Raw genomic sequence first — 20415 nt, forward strand, 5'->3', positions numbered from 1 at the left:
TTGTTCAGGAGAAAACTATCTACAATGATTGGTTTTTTTTGGGTTTGGTTTTTTTTTTTTTTTTTTTTTTTTTTTTTTTTACAATGAAGGTTACTTTCAACAGTTCTTTCATTTAATGTTTCTTCTACCTTTAGTTTAAAAGAAAATAAAAAAGCTTACCAAATGACAATTAACCAGGCAAAATGCTGGCAAATTTTGTTAACTTTCTGAAGCAATTTCGTTTCATCTCCTCTATTACAGACTCTCTAGGTAATCATTTCATTCCAGGAAAGCCATCAAAACACCTTTTTCAACTCTTTTGCAAGGTACTACATTTGACTGCTAGTGAATACTTACAACGTTGAGGCCACTTTCTTGAATAATATGAAAGTTTCTAGTTCTAAAGGTAATTGAATGGAATTTTTAAAGAATTTCTGTGTTTATCCATCTAACCTTCATAGAAAATTCAAGCCCTGACAAGCACTATGCTTGGACTCCCTAGGTTACACTGCACAAAGCCCATGTTCCTCTTCTGGACAGAACCCTTCTACTGTCTAGGTAGATCTAGGGTCGTTTTTTCCCCCTCCAAGTTTATTACATTCATTTTTATTATTAAGTAAAAAAATTAAAAATAAAAAATCAAGAATAAAGATGGTTTCTAAAACAACAAGCACCACTACTAGTGGTTCATTCAGATTAAGACATTAAATTCTTTGTTATCTCCAGCTAAAAACAAGATGTCTGAACATTGGCTTCCCTCAGGCTTTCCAGCCCCTCTCACATCACCCTGTCTCATCCTTCACTAAGATGTTCCTCTTTCCCTTCCTTCCACCAGCACTGGCATTAGCTGATCTCACAGACATGGCTTTAAAGACCACTTCTGTGATGACAATTCCTCCCCACTCCCAACCCATCCACATTGTGTCCCATAACACTGCTTGCCCCTTGCTCAGCGTTCCCAGGGCTCATCTGGGGCTCAAAGCACAACATCAGGTGTGATGGAATAATCTAACTGCTGATTAATTTTATCAATTAACTGAACACAGCCACATGGGAGAATTTGGCTCCCACTTGCCGGGGCCCAGAAGCAGAGGCTGAGTCCCTGAGAAGTGGTGCCTGCTACCTTTCATGGAGTGCCAGTACCTGGTTACCCCACAACCCAGACAATCACTAAATATTTAAGAGAAAAAAAACAACTGTAAGTAATCAGTATTTGTTCTCTACAGAAATAAAAAAAAAAGAAGGCATCATACTCAAGCTGGGAACCAAATTAGTGTGTTCAGAAAGGAGAAGTTACACATACCTGAATATTAAGCAATCTGGCTGGAAGTAAATGCAAGTCAATTTACAAAACAATTTTATTTCTCTACTATATGACCTTTCAGATTCTCCTGAATTAAATGAAAGCAGGTTCATTCTCAAGCACTCCTTCAGTGTGAAACTTCATGAGACATTTAAAACAAAAAACCTATATAAATTATAAACTCTTAAGATTTTACTGTCTCTTAATATATATCACCACAGCAATGCATGTGAAAAGGCCAGCAGAACAAGCAACATGCAAGTATATTACTAGAAAATTTTAGAAATTTTAAATCACCAAGCTTATGCACAGGCAGTCTGATACTTCCCCCTTTGGACATCACATAGGAATAGATAAAAGGGTTAATACATACTTGGTATTGTTCTAACAAGCAAGATATCAGCTGGTAGGTGAGACCATACAGAAAAGCACCAGTGAAGCCCAAGGAAAATACCAGCTGTCTCTGCTCAGAAAAGACAGATTACCACCTGTCCCTGTTATCTTCCATACACAATACAAGGCACGTTGGTCATTTTAACAGGGATAACTGTACCCATATGCTGTTTAGTTTTGAACTGCACTCTGCCTACTTGTAAATATTAGTGATGGATCAGTCTAAATTGTAGATTAGCCCAGTGGTGATGTTTAGGTAGAGGCTGAACTTCACGCTTACTTTAGCTCCCTGAAGCCTTAATCTACAGCGTGCTGAGCTTGCATCACTGCTTTAGGCAAACAATGGAAAGCAAACCCATGTGCTCACAGGCATACAGGCACAAAGAGAGGAAAAGAATTTCAAAAACACTCAAATTTTAAAAAAAATTTAATGGAAGAATTGTTTTAAGTCACAGTCTGGCAAAAGAGCTTTTATATACTGTGAGAAGCCCTGCTTACCTTTTAAGCAATACATGAAATAGTGGTGTTACAAAATCATAAATACTGCTGTAGATTTCAAAACAAGAAAAAAAAAGTCTTCCCACATTCTATACAACTAGGGAAAAAAAAATAAATCTGTTCCAGTAAGTTTTACAATGGCAGTAGAACATGCCATTTATGACACAAATACATAAACAGAACTTTTTTTTTTTTAGGAGCAGATAACTAGAATCTCAGCAACAACTTTGATTTGGACACACGATTCTTGCAAATTAACTGAGTGGTTTCATGTTTGACTACTGACTCTGAACTCTTATGGCATTGCTTTTATAATACATTCTGAGTTTACAAAGAAATAAGAATAAAAAGCATCATCTACAGTGTAATGCCACCTTCACAACCACAGCACTGCCAAAAAAAAGCAGACTCAACCCGAATCCTCAGATCCCATAGGAGCTGCAAATTTTATTCGAGTATTCTGGCTCTTTTTATTCTCTTTCAGCCATTCTCTGTGTTGAAGACCACAAAAAAATCCCAAAAAAACCCCCCAAACCCAAAACAAAACAAAAAAAACCAGCCAACCAACCAAAAAAAAAAAACAAACTCAAAGAAAAAAACCCACTTGAGAATCGCTGGCATGGAATACAGCTGACTGCTGTCTGTCAGCCAGATGTTAGTGGCTAAAAGCTGCATCATTTGCAAGGAATAGCAAGGATGTCTGACTGAGAGGCAGGAATACATCACCGAGGAGTGGGATGAAGGACCTCAATGTCTGAGAGCCTCTGAAACTTCAGAGATTTGTGGAGTTCTCCAGCCTTGCTCAATTCCCATGAATACTTCGCCCCAGCAGCTGTTCAGATGTTTGTTTGAACACATTTTTGTAAAAAACGTTGAAATAATTATTTAGTATAATGCTCTTGCATCATGGTCTAAGCTGCTGGTTACTGCAGGGCCCTGAGACAATGCCCTGCGGTTTTGACCCAGAATCAAGCATTCACTTATGCTGCTTTCAGTTTTTAAAAAAAATTAAAGGCCTAGAGACATGAAAGATTCACACTGAAAGCAAAGGATCATAGATTTCCTGTGAAAGCTCTGGTCACTCACTCCTACAACTCACTCTATTAGATCAAGTGTGAAATTCGTGATACTTCAGCAGAAACTGAAGTATCCATCCCCATGGTTTTTCCAAAAAAACATGACACACGTCAAAAATCCACTGCTAGCCTTTTCAGTATTTCAAAGTTCTCAATTTTTCAAACAATAAAATTTCACCACGTTCACTCATAATATATACTCTAATGCCTTCTCTGTCGGCACTTACTCAGCATTAAGTTGCTGAGTAAACACCAAAAAAACCCCCCCAAAAATACCACTTCCCACCCAAAAATCACAAATCTACAGAATAACCTGATTTTCAACTGTGACATATGATTCCTTATTAGAAATTTGCAGGTTAGAAAAACACAAAATTTTCATAAAATTAAACCAAGGGAACCTTTAATTTTAAAACATCATGCAAGAGTTGCACAACTTATTGACAAATTGCCTTAAAATACCTAGTAATTTAATTAGCTTCCACTTTACTGAAGCTTATAGGATTTATTTTACCCCCAGCTGAAGCAAGTCAAAGTTTTTCTTGTGCTGATCTACAGAGCAACTGGGATTCACATGCTGCTTTTAATAAACCTTCAAATGCTCTGAAGATGTGTTTCTTTAAATATAAATGAATTCACCTCCTCAAATTCGGCCTCATCTTGTTAAGGGAAATATAAAACCCTAAATTAAATTTTAAAATAAAATTTGTGAATCTACTGAAATAGTTTTCATATCTGAACTTCAGATACATTATTCATTTTTATTCTATGTCCAGGTACATGCAGAATTATGTAACTTAATTACCATATGTTTGCTCTGAGCCTATTCGACTGTGTGTAAAAAGGATCATATACAACTTAATCATGTAGCTATCAATTCTCTAAGCCTGACCAACTGTTAATTGAACTTCTCAACCACAGCAGACTGTCACCCCTGCCTGTGCTCCTGCCACCTGTGCCAGAGTTAATACTTGGGTGTCAAAGGCACAGCTCTGCTTCAACTTCAAACAGCAGCTTCTGTAACTCTAACCACAACAGCCTGCAGAAAAATGGTTATAATACTTAATTGCACTCAGCAATCAGTCCTGGATTAATATAAATTGACAACAACAACAACACAAAGATAAAAAATTAACAGTCGGTTCAAACAAACTCTCTTTGAAGAGCATGGCCTTATGAACCGATAAATTCTTTTTAGTTTAAGCACTCTGAAAGAATGAATCTTTCATGCAGTCAAAATTTCATTGCTTCAGTTTGATTAGACTTTTGTTTCCAGTAACCAAACACAGTTGTGCAATTCCAGGCAAGAAACATCAGTTTCCTACCAGATGCCATTACTTAAGGTTAATATACCAGGTGAAAATAAGGAATAGCACTAGGTGGAATTCTGAAAATTCAATCATTAGGTTAAGGTCAAACAAGAAAAAGCAATTATAGGCATAATAACTGTATAAGAAGGCAAAAGTCACCAAAAGATGACAGAATCTGGAGGACTATACCTTTTTCCATACCTTTACCAAATACATAGTTAGTCTGGCAGCAATATGCTATATCTCTGCATGTGACTGACAGCAAGATGAGAGATCTTGGTCTGTATGTTCACACTCCTTGACCAGAAGCTGTCCTCTCTGATAAGTATCTGTTGAAATAAGTTAGCCTAAACATAGGCTAAGTATCACCCAGCACATAGCCTTTCCCTAACTAAGCTGTGTCAAAACAATTCTGTACAGTTCAAATAATTAAATTATTAGATATTTTAAGGCAATTTGTCAATAAGTTGTGCATCTCTTGCATGATGTTTTAAAATTAAAGGTTCCCTTGGTTTAATTTTATGAAATAGCATAATTCAAATCAGGTTTTCTCAAAACAGGTTGTCTTGGCAGTGGCTCCACGTGCACTCACCCTGCCTCTGAGTAGGGCTGGAAGGACAGAAGCAAACAGCTGGGATCAAAACCTCCCAACTTGGCTAAACCATAGCCACAAGAGCACATCTGACTTCATTTGACAGAAAAGCACTTACTGTCACACCCAGCCAACTCCCCACCTCTGTGAGCTGCACATACAGAGAAAAGGGATGAGGTTTTCCTCCCACTCCCAGCTTTCTGAGCCACACAGAAACAATGGCAATTGGTTGACCGGGATACCTCAGTCTAATACTTCAGCAGCTGCAATCTAGAGAAGTAAACTCCACAGTCCTGGAATTTCTGTGCACTCAAAATAGACTCTGCCTGCTGCTTGCTTCTACATGTGAGAAATCTTTTTTTTTCCTCTTTGAGAAGACTTACAAAGGCAGAGTAAGCATCTGAAACGGAATAGCCTGTTACTGCTGTGGCTCTTTTTTGAGTCTATACAGTCTCTCAAGTATTTAATTACCTTTTATATTTTAAAACTATTATATAGATTACACTAGGTTTGAGTTTGGGTTTTGACTGAGATACAGCAACCCAGAGCAGCAGCCAGTCCCTTACTGATAGGTTTTCTCTGCAGCCTTAACAAAGTGCACAGACATCCAGAGCTGAGCTTCCTCACATAAAATTAATACTAAAATAAACCTTTCCAAACTACAGTCAGGTTATTTATTTTAGATGGAGACAAAATCATTCATACTAATCATTCATATTAACATCTAAGCAAGTTTTCTTAACGTCTTCCCGACTTTCTCAACATCTTTGCTGATAAGTTCTGGGGTTCTTCTGACATGCTAATTAATACTATTCTAGGAAACAACCAACTAAACAAAAACCAAGCCAAAATTAAGGCATTAGAGGAAAGTTAGCCACAGAATAATGGATGTTTTCAGACTGAAGAATTTTCTTACAGATAAGAAGAGAATTAGGTTATGTCAGATATCTTATATGAAAACAAAGTAAAAATAAATAAGTCAACCAAAGATGTTATAACCAGAATAAAGTAGAATATTTTCCTCCTTGTAATACATGATTTTTGAAACTGTGGGAAAGGTTACAAACCATATTTTTGCAAGACTTCATAGAGAAAATGAAGTATTTTTCCCTGTTGCCCAGCATAACATAGGCAGAAAAAAAAAATCGTAAGTGGTTTATACTTTCCTCTGGTTTTTGTCTTTGAAATATTCTTTATAAGTTTCGAACAAAAACTGAATATGTTCTTAAAGAATTTTATTTAATTAACAGAAAAGGTAACCTCTCACTGCATTTACCAGAATTTTCACTTTCTCTCACACAACTCTGTGCACAAAAAAAAACGCACTAAGAAAAGTCTGCGAGAGTGCAACTTTAAAATGACCTGTGCTGGATCAATACCACCTTTCCTCAGTGCATCTCTTGCTTCTCTCCCAAGAAACAAAGTAGTAAAGTAAGCTATAAGGAACAGCTGAGAGAGCTGCTTTATTGCACCAGATTTATGACAACCTGAAATCTATTACTTTCCCTTATAACTCAGGCATAGTTTGGCATTGACATTATTTTGAACTCCTTTCATATGATTGAAAGGTGACAGCCTTTGACAAGGGGGAGCTGGATTACACATTCTCCAGAGAAACCTTCCAGCCATAGTGATTCTAAGGCCACTAAATGTACATCTTTAAATATCAAAACTAGTAAATTACTTCTAGGTTTACTTTCTGCTAAAACTTTAATAATTCAACTAGTATTCTTAATAAATGAACCTTGCTGCAAAAGGCCTTCATGCACGCTAGAAAACTGAATACTCAGCCATGTCCAAAAAGCTTTGTTATAAACCTGCAAGGCCACTTCTCACAAACTCAAATAAATCACCTTCTCTAGTTTTCATACAACCAATCTCCTTAAAACGCCTCAGTGAGAGCATTCGTTTATTTCAAATATAAAACAAACAAAACTGAAATGCTCTCTACCATGAATTTCATTTTTATTGTAGGTTCAATGTGTTTTAAAAGGGACCAGAACATTGCTGGATGTATACAAAAAACTGACATGACCTCATGGAGTATCTTTGAATTAAGTATGAAATGGTTTCATAAACTGCCACAAAAAACAGTACTTTCCTTCTGAAAACATTAGTTTGGTCTTGCTGGGCTTTTTTCCCTCTTTTAAGTTCATCTTTAACTAAAATGAACTTGGAAATCTGTGATTGCAAATTAACAGGAAAGAGGAGTACTACTTTCAAATACCAACAACATTTCTTCTGTTTCTTAACTTGAAATCCCTGCTCAAAGTCATAAGCCCTAAAAAATCACTGCATCTTGAAGAAATTTATGTAAAACTCCACTGGATCTTTCAAGTTTAGGACCCTCATATGTAGTATCAACATAATTTCACTTACAAGAAATTTTGTATATTTTAATGTGATTCATTGTCTTTACTGTGAGGAAATAAAGGCTACCAGCAGAGTGCTTATCTTTGTAGCCCAAGAGACCTATTCATTTACCTTTCCAATTGCGAGCATCAAGATTACAAAAAGGAAAATAGTATTAAAATGCATGAGTTCTAGAAATGTGCTATGTCAACACTCCACTGGGCTACAATTCAAACCTAAATTTTCCAAGGCTTTAATTTGAAGGACAATTAGAACACTTGTACATCAGGATAAATTTTCTTTTTTATCATTAATGTGTGTAATCAAATAACATTTTGGCATTTTTTCCAAAGAAAATATCAAAAGGAAGCGTGAAAATTATCTAAAGGAAAATAATGCATTTCTCAATTTTTAACCACTATACATAGGAATCATGTAAACACTTCTTTAATTCTGAAACTTAGTTGCCATTCCCACAGATTTTTGAAAAGATTTTACTTGGAAAGAAAACTGAAAAGCCATTGAAAATATTTTAATTTTTTTTTTTAAATCCGACAATAAGCAACATTATGATGTTAATTGCAAATCTCAGTAAAGCTGTACCAGCAGAATGGCCAACCTGTCTCAAATACTTGTTATTACAGACTCAGCTGGCACTTCTTCCTCAAAGTAGTCAGTAAAGTGCTTCCTTTGTTGTATAAAAGTCCCACGCAAAGGTATTTCTATATGGCCACAGGTCTCTTTAGATACATATTCTACTGAGACCAGGGCAGAAAAGCTCTACTAGTTCACAGCCATAAAGCACAATAATTCAAGTCTGGAATACAGGGTGGCTTCCTGGCCTAAGTACTCTTAGACATAATTCCTTTAAAAACCTTTTTTATTTCTTTTAGGCCAGTTCCACCCTTGCAGTACTGTCCATTATAAAACCTGACGACACGATACGGACAGTCCTGAAAGCTAAAACCAAGTTGTGTTACTTTTTAAATAGGTAGCAATACACCCCAATCTATATTTTATGTTTTATCTGAATACACTAAGGAATTCATCACTTCTCAAGACAGCAAGGACACCTGAAAATTACTGCATGGTATTGCTTGCTTTATAGTAAAATTTGAAGAGACATTCAAGGTTTTCAACACAATAATTTCTGCTGTACGTTCGTAAGTGCAAATGTTTGTCATCCTGAATGTTAAGGTTGCAAATGCACACGTAATTCTTCAAAGACGGAAAAATAACACTTTAAAAATACGTAGTGTAATTATTGGAGATATGAATTCATTTACAGAATTGACCTTTGTACTTATGGTGCATAAATCAAAGACTGAGCCAGTGCTGATCACTCTGAAAACACAGACTGCAAAGTACCCAGAGTGCTTTTGCTAACCATCTAAAATGAAAAACATCTCCATTGCTGACTGATGCTATCAAAAATTACACTGAGCTTGACAAAGTCAAGTAAACAAGCTAAGTAACCGAGCAATGCACTTGCAGCAGGTCTATCTGCTGCTCCAGGAAACTGTCTGTCAACATGACACATAATAGAGATGGTTACAGCCCACACAGGGTAACAAACAGCCCAGAGATCTGACACAATACTGCCTCTGTAATTAGTATTATCCTAGTGATATATGCTAGAATCTGCAGCAGTTTGATTGAACTTTGGTATAGACACAGTCTTCTTTCTTAGCTCAATTATTTTTCTTTGGCACATATTTCATATCAAACCAAGATGTAGTTTGCAGGCTTTCTAGCAGTCTATTCATACAGATTAATTTAATACAGATCACTTCATGTAGAGATAAACCCCGGTTTGGGGAAGAAAAATATGTAAAGGAAGAAAAATATGTAAAGAAAGAAAAATAGCAAACGAAAGTGACTTCATTTAAGGACAGATGAGTTTCTCAAGATAACTAAGTCTTCAAAAGGAAATGAAAAATAGTAGTAGTGATAGAGATTAACAGCTCATTTACTGTAAGCGTGTCCAAGGCTGAAGTAGAAGCTAGGTACAGGATTCCATGGATAAAAGGCAAATATATTCCCCATCATTAAAATACATTAAAAGCTTTCACATTAGAGTTTCCCATTCTTAACTAAAGAGATTTAAAAAACCAGGCTAGTTCTGTTTCCTGCCTACCAGAAAGTGAGTGAATAAATGAAAAGTTACTGGATTCAAAATGAACCTTCACTCACTAACAGAAGAACATTTCTGTGTCACCGACAGACTGCACACAAATCAGTTTTGTCCTCAACTACAGCCTTTTTCTACTCCATCTTCAACCAGAATCCAGGTATTTTGAACAGTAAGATTCCCTGCCTCCTTAAAGTTGTCGTAACTTCTATAGTCAAATGGCAGCCAAAGAGACTTCACATTACACTCCCTCCAAAATCTTCCTATGCATTACAAACCCTCAATGTAGAACTGCAGAGATTTGGCCTCTGCTCCAGTAATGAACAAGTTCAGGTGCCCACAATCACACCATAAAGCCAACTTTCCCCAGGACATACGCAGTATGAAGTGCAGAGACTTTTATTGGCTGACAAGTCTTATTTCACACCACCACTAATCCTTACCCCAGAATAAAGCTGCAAGAGAAACAGTAATGCTCTGCCTAGGAACCTCTGGTTACGAGTTAGCTCAAAATTATTACAACTACTATTTTGCTAAACAAAATGGCAAAGCATGCTCAGAAAGCATTCGTGTAATTTGACCATCTTAACAATCTGACCATCTTAACAATCACCACTGGAACTGCTGAACAATATTTAGATAAAAGCTTACTACATTACCAAAAAAAAAAATTCATCCTACCTTATATTCTGTTGCTGTCACAAAGAAACAATTATCTTCCCATCACCAAAAAGCCTACTTCACCCCACTGTAACAAAGAACAACATCTGCCAGCACTAACTTTATTTCGACCCATAAAAAGTACTTTCCAACATATTTTGGATAAAATCCTCTTTCATAAAGAGTGCTTTTTTACCCCCAATTAGCCCTAGTATAGTACTACTCCTTCTCAATTCTTATTGGAGAAGCTCTCTCAATTCCAAGCACATCTTGAATTTCCTCAAGAAAGTGAAACCTGTACCATTCCCAATCAGGGCCTTAAAAAATACAGCTGCAAAGCCTGCCATAACTTTTTATAGTGGCCATATTACTTCTTTTATAGATTATATTGTAAATCTAAGATACAAAAATAAAATGCACAGGCTCATAAAAGATCTTTATTGCATGCAGCAATTGAAAATACATTTTGTAGTTTATTTTTTAAGGTCGAGTTTCTCTCTGTATTAAATAATAGTTTTGGAAAAAAATGCCTAAATAATTCTGTGCAGAATTTTTATTTCAAGTCAGATGCACACAAAACCTATATAATGCATAAACATATGTTTAATTAAACAAACAAATTAGAAGCAAAATGCTAGTATGTATCTGATTTAGAAGATCAACACAATAAATGTAGGGTATGTTAAACTACTTATTACTTCAGACAAGTGAACATATATGAACACTGACATACTTTAATATTCCATTCAATTGTTTCCCCTGTAATCAAAAAAAGCAAGGTCACACATTCCAAAGTCTGACACTCTGCTATCCTCACAGAAGAGCCTACCTGTGATTATTTATTACCACTGTGCACACGTATTTCAGATTCAATTTCCACTCATCAACCAGAAGAATCTCCAATACCTCTATAGGGGGAACAATCAGATGCAAATAATCATCAGGCATTAGACACACTAAGCCATATATCTCAACAAATCATCTTAGCCTAAGTAATACCCTTCAAGAGAAGTAATTATTATCTCTCCCAATCATTTAAAGACAGAAACACAAATAATTAAGGTCAGAAATAAAGAGATCATTATTTCTAATGTACCCCTGTGTGCTTCAGGTCTCAGCCCCAACACAATGCCCGAACTCAGGGCCAACACCACACACCATCGGGAGCAACCCCCTGCTTGCTTTTGGGGGGAAGAAGTTACTGAATTTGAAAAAAATATAAATCCTTGGAAATAACAGATGGAAAACAATTTTACCTAGTTTGGACAGATCCACTAAAAAGACCTTTCTTGGCTTCTTGTGGCAAGGCTGATCCTGTGAGAGTCCTGGCCTTCCACCCCTCCCCAACTCTCCCATGGCTGCACCTGCCCTGGGATCCCTCATCCCAGGTTAAAGCCCCTGCGGCTGCAGGGCTGCCAAACACCAAAAGCATGAGATCCAGAAGAGAAGACAAACGATGGCTCATTAAGGACTAAAAGCACAGGTACAAACAGCATTATCAGAAAACAGATAGAAGTTTAAGAGCTCCCAGAAAAGGGGGAGGAGGGGAAGAACTGGAAGAGGAACGGAGCCATGAGGGCCTGGCACCTTCTGCCGCCGGGCAGGGTGCTTCATTTTCTTACACAATCCCAGCTGGCAGATCTGACACAGCTGAGTGCCCAAAGGCTGGGATAAAAAAAAAAATCTGCTATGCGCACATCAAGACACTTTTAAACAAAATCTGCTAAGGAAGACTAGTGCATAACCAGCTACTTTGAACTGTTTCCTGCTCTTTTGGTGGTCTATGGCTTTACAAGATGCCATCAAGATGAATTACAGACAGAGACAATAACCAAAGTCTGGTGAATAGTTAACGTCTTCGGATGTAGACCACAGAACAAATCAAACTTGCTGCTCTCCACTTTAAAGATACCACACAGAGCCTCGTCCAGCCTTGCGTTATCATCAATTCACTTCAACACAGGAACATTTCAAGTAAGTGTTTAAACCACAAAAGAAACACAAACCCAAAAACTTAAAAATGCACATTTCCTTATTACAGTAAGATATGACCCAAGGAATCCGTATTTCCCATGAAGGAAAAGCATATTAAAAGCTACTACTCTTTTCTGACAAGCTATGCTTTGGAAGTTTCAACTGCAGTTCTATTCTGTCCCTTCTCCTGCTTCACTTGGATTCACTGATTTCTGAACTGTGTGATTTCTGTACTACGTATTTCTTCAAGTCACAAATGTTACTTAGGAAGACAAAAAGAGTCTGACCATTTATCCTGTGACTTCCCTTACTGTGTTCCTAATTGAAGAATAAATAAATGACAATAATGAAACAAACTCCAGTGCTGATTTAAGTTCCCAGAGCAGTGCGAAAGCTAAATTACAACAGAACTAGCAATGTTTTTCCTACTGATTTACTTCATAGGCACAAAACTTCTTCAAGCTGTAACTGTGGACAGAGTAGCATGCATATATATATATATATATATGACTTCTTAGAGACAGAATCCCTGCATTTGTGGTCATGGAATTACAGCACTAATTGGAAGTTCTATATAATATTAGTTGACTTGTAGCCTCAAGTTACCTTTTAACATTTGGTTTAATAGAACTATACTAGGTTGAGCAGAAGTCTCATGTATCCCAGGCTTTTCAAATTTGGAACAGTTTGTGCAACTTTCTGAGCCCATTTCAAATCTCCAGCATTCTCTTTTGTGTATGTGTGCAGACTCAGCATTCCAACAGTGGTCTCACTAGATTATTCACCTGTACTTTACTTCTACTTGTATTTCCCAGCATATCTTGGAATAATCTTGTTAGGCTATCTAATTTACAGCCTTTGGTCCCATAATGCAAACCTTCTGAACTTACAACTTTCAGGTTCAGATACATGATGAGGCCCTTCAGTAAAAGCATACACTTGCATGGCAGTTCAGCTCAAATATGGAGAGTGGACTTAGCTTCACCACAACTTGTTTATCTGTTTTCTTATCTTGTTTATCTTATTTGTCTTATGTGCAAATCCTGCAAGTTGTGACTGATGATTATTGTGTAAATCCATTTTGAACTATGTACGTCTACTCCTTCCACCTCTATCTATTAAACTAGTGGGTTTGTGCGTGTGTGTTTAGAGAAAAGGGTCACTGCTTGACTCTTTCTACAAAGCAGTCAGATAATTTGAAGAAAAGTAAATCAGTTTTTCACCATTAGTTTACAATGCTCTTCCATGGACCAGCTCTCCTCACGCTCATCTAATCCTTTGTGAAGACTGGTTTAAATCATGTTTCTTTTCTGTCCTAACTGAAGTCAGGAAAAGATTAAGCCTACTTTCTCCTTTCGAGTAACAAAGTGTTTAAATGATGACAGCATACTGAGGGAACAAAACCAGGGGCTGTAATTGCTAATTACTGCTCCCATTTTCTACCCTTTTTACTTTCAAGCTCTGCATCTATTCCCTGACACAGAGCAGAAATATGCCTGAGCTGCGATTTTCCCTCTAGAACAGGGAAAACTAATTGACAGCCTGAAGGTTAAATCCGGCTCCACAAGATGGTTTTACTTGGATCCCACGATGGCCTAGAGCAACACTACACATCAGGTACTGTGCTAAACAATTTGCTTAGCCCACAGGAGAGCAGGGAAAGAAAGAAAAGGAGAGAGGACAAGTAGGGAGTGGGAGGAACAAAAGAGCGTGGGTGATGGCTGAGGGGATAACAGTGGAATTTTAACCGTTCCAGCATTTCCCCACCTTCCCAAGATGCCCCCAGAGAGTATCTAATGTGAGGCAGGGCTGGAGCAGGCTGGGTCCTTCACGGGGTTTGCCCCCAGACTGGGCTAAGCCAAAGGGGGGACCACAACCACACCAGGCTCTTGAGCCCACACGCCTTTTGCAACATGGTTTTAAGGGGCAGCTTTGCTAAACGTACTAAATGATCAGAGCAGACTGTGGGTAAACTGCTGCCCCAAGAACCCCTACAAACTGAGGAGAGGAAGGTAGGACCATTCCTGCATGGGAGCTACAATCTTTCCAAAGGCAGGTCACACTGCTGGAGCAGAGATAGTCTGGATGTTCCTGGTCTAGGCACAAAATCCTCTTCTCTTTGCATCCTCTCTGTATTAAAACAAAAGGGTTGAGTTGGACTTTACAGGCTTTCCCTGAGCATGGGTGAAATGAAAATCAGTGACACTGATCTGTTCCTGCAGGAGCAGTCCTGAGTCCAGGACTCAGGAACACAGTAAACTGAAGGCAGAAAAACAAGTCTCTCTGTTTCCAGCATCTTATACAGCACCTACATATTATTAGCATTTATCCTTTTTGGCCTTCTCTCTGTGGACAACAGAGGGTTAAATACACAATCATCTTGATATATTCATCTGATCCATGAGCAGCTGGCAGGGAGAAACAAAAAAAAAATAAGGAGGCCCATAACCACAGGGAATCAACAATACAGGCTCTAGAGAAATAAATCCAGGGAAATGGAAAATTACAAGTTAGAGAACTCAATTTTTATCCCAGCACCACCCAAAAGGGCTAATTTTTGGAACATTTCAAAGGGTTTCCAAAGTTATTTGCAATTAGTGCTAAAAACAGCTACGAAACATTTCAAATAGTCCTTAAAAGAGAGTGATGAAGAGCAGTCTTGTGAGGAACAAATAGAACAACGAGAATTCCCAATGTCTCCAGAGCTGACAGATATTCTTGTGACCCTGAGAGCAAAATTTAATTTCTTCCTGCCTCAGCTTTTCTGCCTAGAAAACAGCAACAGTAAGACCACCTTCCTTTCCAAATACAGACACATTAAACCATCTATAAAATGCTTTTAAGAACTTTATTTGAAATACCTCCTTATAAATAGAGGAGTGAGGACTTCTCAGAGTATTCTTGCAAAGGTTAAAATTCCAAAACAATGCTAAGGTGCTGGAATTAAAGTATGCATTCATTCTCTTTCTTTTGTACACAGACAATATTTACTAAAATGAGCTGACCATTATGACTTTTTTTTGTTTTTTGGAAAATATTGTGACTATTTTGGGTATAAAAACCTAATTACTTCAGTTAGCATGTTAAAATGAAGTAATTCAGAGTGCTTCCCATTGCACCTTTTATTAATATCAAAGGATTGCTTCAGTCCACTAAGAGTGAAAAAGCTATAGACTTTTTCACTATAGACCCTAAGACTCTTTTTTTTTCTTTTAAAAACAAGTGTTAGGAAAAAATATGACACTTTTTCCTCTTTTTTTCCCTTAAACTGGAATACTTCTAAGCTGTAAATGAGTAAAACCCCCTTTTTTGGTGTGTTTTTTCCTCACTTTATTATGAACTTCTGAAACTGAATTATAGCATGTATATAGGTAAAAAATTAAATGCCAGCCTAGGAGATTTTTAAGGAGATTTTGTATTATATTTTATTAGCTAATTTCATGATGGCAGTTTTGAATACTTCATTGTCTGCTCCTTCAATAATTATTAATATAAGTCTAGTAGATCTTACTTTATAAGGAAGCTTTGCCATCACATCAAGTATTTTGCCAAAAATGCTGCTTGATGCCTATTTACTAAAGGACAGACCTTTCCATTGTATTTAGTGTTTATTCAGAAAGTGGTACATAGGAAAGTTTTCATATATTTTGAGGAAAATGTGACCTGGTAATAAACCAAAACCATAGTTATTAGAAGGAGCAATCAAGAAGACGACACCATTTAAAAAAATAACTCAGTTAAGTCACATTATCAGTGGAGCCTTTCCTGTTTTAAAACCTCACCACAGACTACACCAAAGAACTTATTCCACTAATAAAACTGGAGCCAAACAAATTATCTTCAGATAAAGATGTCTACAAGAGAGACTTGCTAGTGTCTGATGAAAAATTTAAGAACAGCATGGTATTCAAGGAATCTGCTTAATTATTGCCATCTTACTCTTGCAGAATTTTTAGTCTACATATTTTGTATACTTTAAGGTCAGGTTTGGTTCTTTTTTGACATCAGTGAAAAACGTGCAGGTTTTTACTAAATAGTCTATCAGTAGCATAATTGTTGAGTAAGGATAAGGCTTTAAGCTGAACACCAGACTTTTAACATTAACAGTTTCTGCCAAGAAAGCATTTACTAAGAGGAATTAGGGAACAAAAGCAACCAATAATGCCTTTACATCTGGAAACGGTTACAGAAACCAAAATGGTAAGTCACATAACCCTAAGACTCTTTTTTTTTTTCTTTTAAAAACAAGTGTTAGGAAAAAATACGACACTTCTTCCTCTTTTTTCCCTTAAACTGGAATACTTCTAAGCTGTAAATGAATAAAAACCCCTTTTTTGGTGTGTGTTTTTCCTCACTTTATTATGAACTTCTGAAACTGAATTATAGCATGTATATAGGTAAGAAATTAAATGCCAGCCTAGCCAGCTCTAACCCACAGCTCCCCTCTCCAATCACTTCTGATAGCAGGGAAGCACAAAGAAGCCCAGTTTAGCGAGTCCACATGTGTTTAATCTTTGATTAATTGAACAAAAACTAAGAGCCTCCAGACATATTTCTTTTAATCACGGGCAAGATACCTTTTCAGTTGCTTTGCTCATAGGAGAGAGTCAGCAGATGTCTGCCTGGTCTAAAGGGAATTTCTCTTTCTCTGGAGAAAACAGTTTTAAATAGGAGAGGAACAAATAGGAGAGACATATGCTGACTAGGCACTGCTTAACAGATGACGTAGAGAAGCATCTACTACCTCAGGGAGTGGAACGGGGCAGTTTTCAAATTAAATTTCTTTCAAATTCAAAGCAATCAGCTGAAATCAATTTACATACAGGACGCAAGTCAAGTCAGACAGTTCTCATCAAAATAGCTCACAGACACAAAGATGCAAATCTGTCTTTGTCAGCAGTATGATCTTAAAGGAAGGTTTTAATAGGATGACAGAAAAAAGAAAAATAAAAACCAATTTCTTCACAGTTGATACTTTTGTTGTCTGGGGAATGATGATTCAAAATATTTCAGCAATATGGAGTATTTGCCAAATATTCTAAATTCATACACAAAATGAATTGGCACAATACAAATTTATCTCCAAATTTTAAGTCCAAATCAAGCCTCTCAGTACTTCAGATAAATATGTTTAAAAATGTAGTATTGGGGGAAGAAGCATAAGAACCAAGGTATGAGGATTACTAGTTAGCATTTTATTTGTCTGACTTTATTCTTCTGCCTACAGGCGTATGTCCTATATCATCATCTAGGAAACGTAAACACTTAGAAAAAATAGGAATGATCTTCATCTAGTTCTACCAAGATGTCTTGGGGGATGGTGGAGGAGGGTTGCCTATGGGGGAAGAAAGATCAAGAGTCTAAAGCAGAAACAGGGGGAAAATATAATAGATATCTATTGGTTGAAAACAGCGTATAAAGACTTCCTTGGACCAGACGAAGCTCACCAAAGGAAAACTTTTCCTCTCAAGAAGGAGACAGCCAATGGTCCCAATTCACATGATAACTCCCAAGAAGGTGCTCCCTCTGAACTCTGCTTGAGGCTCTGTCCCATGGGAAGGGAAGAAGAACATGCAGCAGGGACTGAAAACAGACTGCAGTATGAAAACCTCCTCTTCCTTCTTCATACAATTAGGATACCTGCCTTTATTCCTATTTATAGTTGATGTTATCAGCCTGAATTGTCTTCCACAGGCTTTTAAACAGCAACAGCAAAACTAAGGAGAACTTTGGTATCAATTCACTATATTGGTTGGATTCAGTAGCATGATTTAAACATCTGTCTCAGGCTCATGCTTGGAAAGGTAGGGTCCTAGAACCTGAACAATTTTAATTCTACTTTTTTCTCTGAAACTAGTGACAGATAACCCTAAATCTGCAAGGAATATATTTCACCTTATTTTAAACCGACTTCCCCAGCTTTGGCTTCAGATAACTTTTTACCCATCAGAGCTGCCATTCCACAAAAAGACTGCCACCACATTGCTTGATTTACGAATTTGCTGAGCTGCACAGCAATTTCTGGCAAGACTATAACGTGTCTGATTTTGCTTAATCATCCATCTCAGCATGGCCACCGTAACATCCTAAATTACTCATCAGCTTAAGAATAAATCAGTATACTCACATTATCACAACCAATCAAGAACTCTATTCCTAAATTCCTCTGTTGTACATAGTTTCTGGGAAGACGCAGATAAGTAAGAACAGCTTTCTTGGTCCAGACAAAGTGTGCATGTAGCCTATTATTTTGCCCTGACCTTGGCAGGATTAGATAACTGTGTTGAATAGGAATCTTTCATTTGCATGCTCTGTTTTCACAGTAGTCCTGACTGCAGCATATCAGCACTTACAAAAAGCTTTCATTTGTTGTTTCAGCATCACTGTTATTCACTAACACTGACCTGTGAACTGCTTGAGCACAGAATTAGCTTTAATGCTCAGATATGTTGACATATATCCTCAATAAAAGTCCTCTCAGCCTGCTTCCAAAATATAGCAAATCTTAGCACTTCAGATGCAGTCTGAAAGAGGCCTCCAAACATCTCCACAGAACCACCAAAATCCTGAAACACTAATCTTACAACTGCAGACTATACAATCTCCTGCTTTTTAAGAAGTAATCCTATATATTCCCAAATATGTACAAGTTGCATTTTAGATAATACACATGCAAATTTCCTCTAATAACAGACTTATATATAACTGCAAAATGGAGCTTTGCCATACCAAACTGCCAGGTAGAATCATATTTAATTATGGCATTTCCAGTCAAGTCTCAGTGTTTTGGTTATCTGTAGGGATTTTTTTGTGTTTTAAATCTGTACACCATTGTATAAAATGATGCATGAATGCATAAATTAACCTTGTAACCCTTTCTACAGTATGAACAGCCAGTAACTCTGATAAGGCACATTCCTTACTTTATTCATTTGTTTCATGAGTGCAGGCAGAAGACTCAAAAAAGAAAGACCTTTTGTGATACCTTAAAACCAACCACATACTTGAAACAAAGCCCTCACTTTGGTGAGACTTTGCCAAATAAAACTGTAAGCAACATAAACAGCATATGTTTGCCATACACATGGGTGCCTCAAACGATGGAAATTCTGATATGCATCCAAAATGTTTTATTCATTGTCATGCAACTGAAGAAGGGAGTAACTTGTTGTTTGCCCCATTCTCTTTAACATGCCAATGATTGCACATAAGGTGTAATTTAAAACACAGAACATTCATACAAATCAAGTCATTTGAATTTTAACAGTATTGCATATCTTGCAGCTAATAGAAACAATAACTTAGAGAGACCATATCTTGCCTAAAATTAATGGAAAGTGAGAGACAATTTTGCAAATAATTGAGCAGCTCATATTCTACATAACACAAGAAAATGAAGTACAGGAAAGTCATCACTGATCTTCAGATTCTACAGCAACCTTTTCTTCATCTGCCGGAGGAATTTCAGAACAACAGGGGTGTCATGGTTTGAGATAGCCCAAATTCCAATTCCCTAGCTCCATCCCCCCTCCCACATCTCAACCCAATGTGAGATGGGTTTTTTTCCAGACAAAACACAACCAGACTCAGAATGGGGAAAGGGAATATATTACAATGACTATACAAATAAATACTACAATACATTATACACACGACTACAACTATCTCTACCATGACATAAGTATTTACAATGGATCAGATCTCTTCTCCCCTCCAAATAAAAGTCCAGGAGGGAAAGAAGGACAGATCCCTTCCAGTCTCTCAGGGCAGCAGCTTCTTCAGAGTAGCAGTCACTAAGCAGCAGCATCTTCTAAGGCAGCAGGCTCTCTCTGTCTCTTCTGTTTCTTGTAGCAGCTGATAGCTGGATCTCTGCCAGCACACACGAGGGGGGTATCCCCCTCGGCCACTCGTCTCTCCAAACGAGTGGTCTTCCGTGGGCTTCGTCACCCCAGACAAGGTCGTATCACCACGTCATATCACGAAGCACAGGGGGTCTTCGTGACGGTCTGGTATCTTCAGGAGATTCAAGCTCCTTGCAGGGCCTCTGTGCCCTGTCTCAGGCTGCGAGCTTCTTTGTAGCTTGCAGCAAGGGAGGGCCTCAAGGCCAACCTCCCACACCGTCCTGGCTGAGCTCTCAGGACGTCCGA

The 20415-nt window shown here is 37.5% G+C and overlaps 1 protein-coding gene and 1 long non-coding RNA gene across 8 annotated transcripts in view; one reads left to right on the top strand and one right to left on the bottom strand.

Moving 5' to 3' along the window:
- Positions 1-20415, bottom strand: part of ROBO1 (roundabout guidance receptor 1) — a 711169-nt gene that overhangs the window by 233570 nt on the left and 457184 nt on the right. The gene's annotated exons all lie outside the window — the stretch shown is intronic.
- On the top strand, positions 882-18065 carry LOC116782860. Of its 2 annotated transcripts, XR_004355383.1 has the most exons (5): positions 882-972; positions 8397-8494; positions 12203-12268; positions 13788-13885; positions 17963-18065. It is a non-coding gene; the product is annotated as an uncharacterized LOC116782860 (long non-coding RNA). The 2 variants fall into 2 exon arrangements; XR_004355382.1 differs by lacking the exon at positions 12203-12268.

The sequence above is a fragment of the Chiroxiphia lanceolata genome, chromosome 2 (genome assembly GCF_009829145.1).
Source record: "Chiroxiphia lanceolata isolate bChiLan1 chromosome 2, bChiLan1.pri, whole genome shotgun sequence".
NCBI lineage: Eukaryota > Metazoa > Chordata > Aves > Passeriformes > Pipridae > Chiroxiphia > Chiroxiphia lanceolata.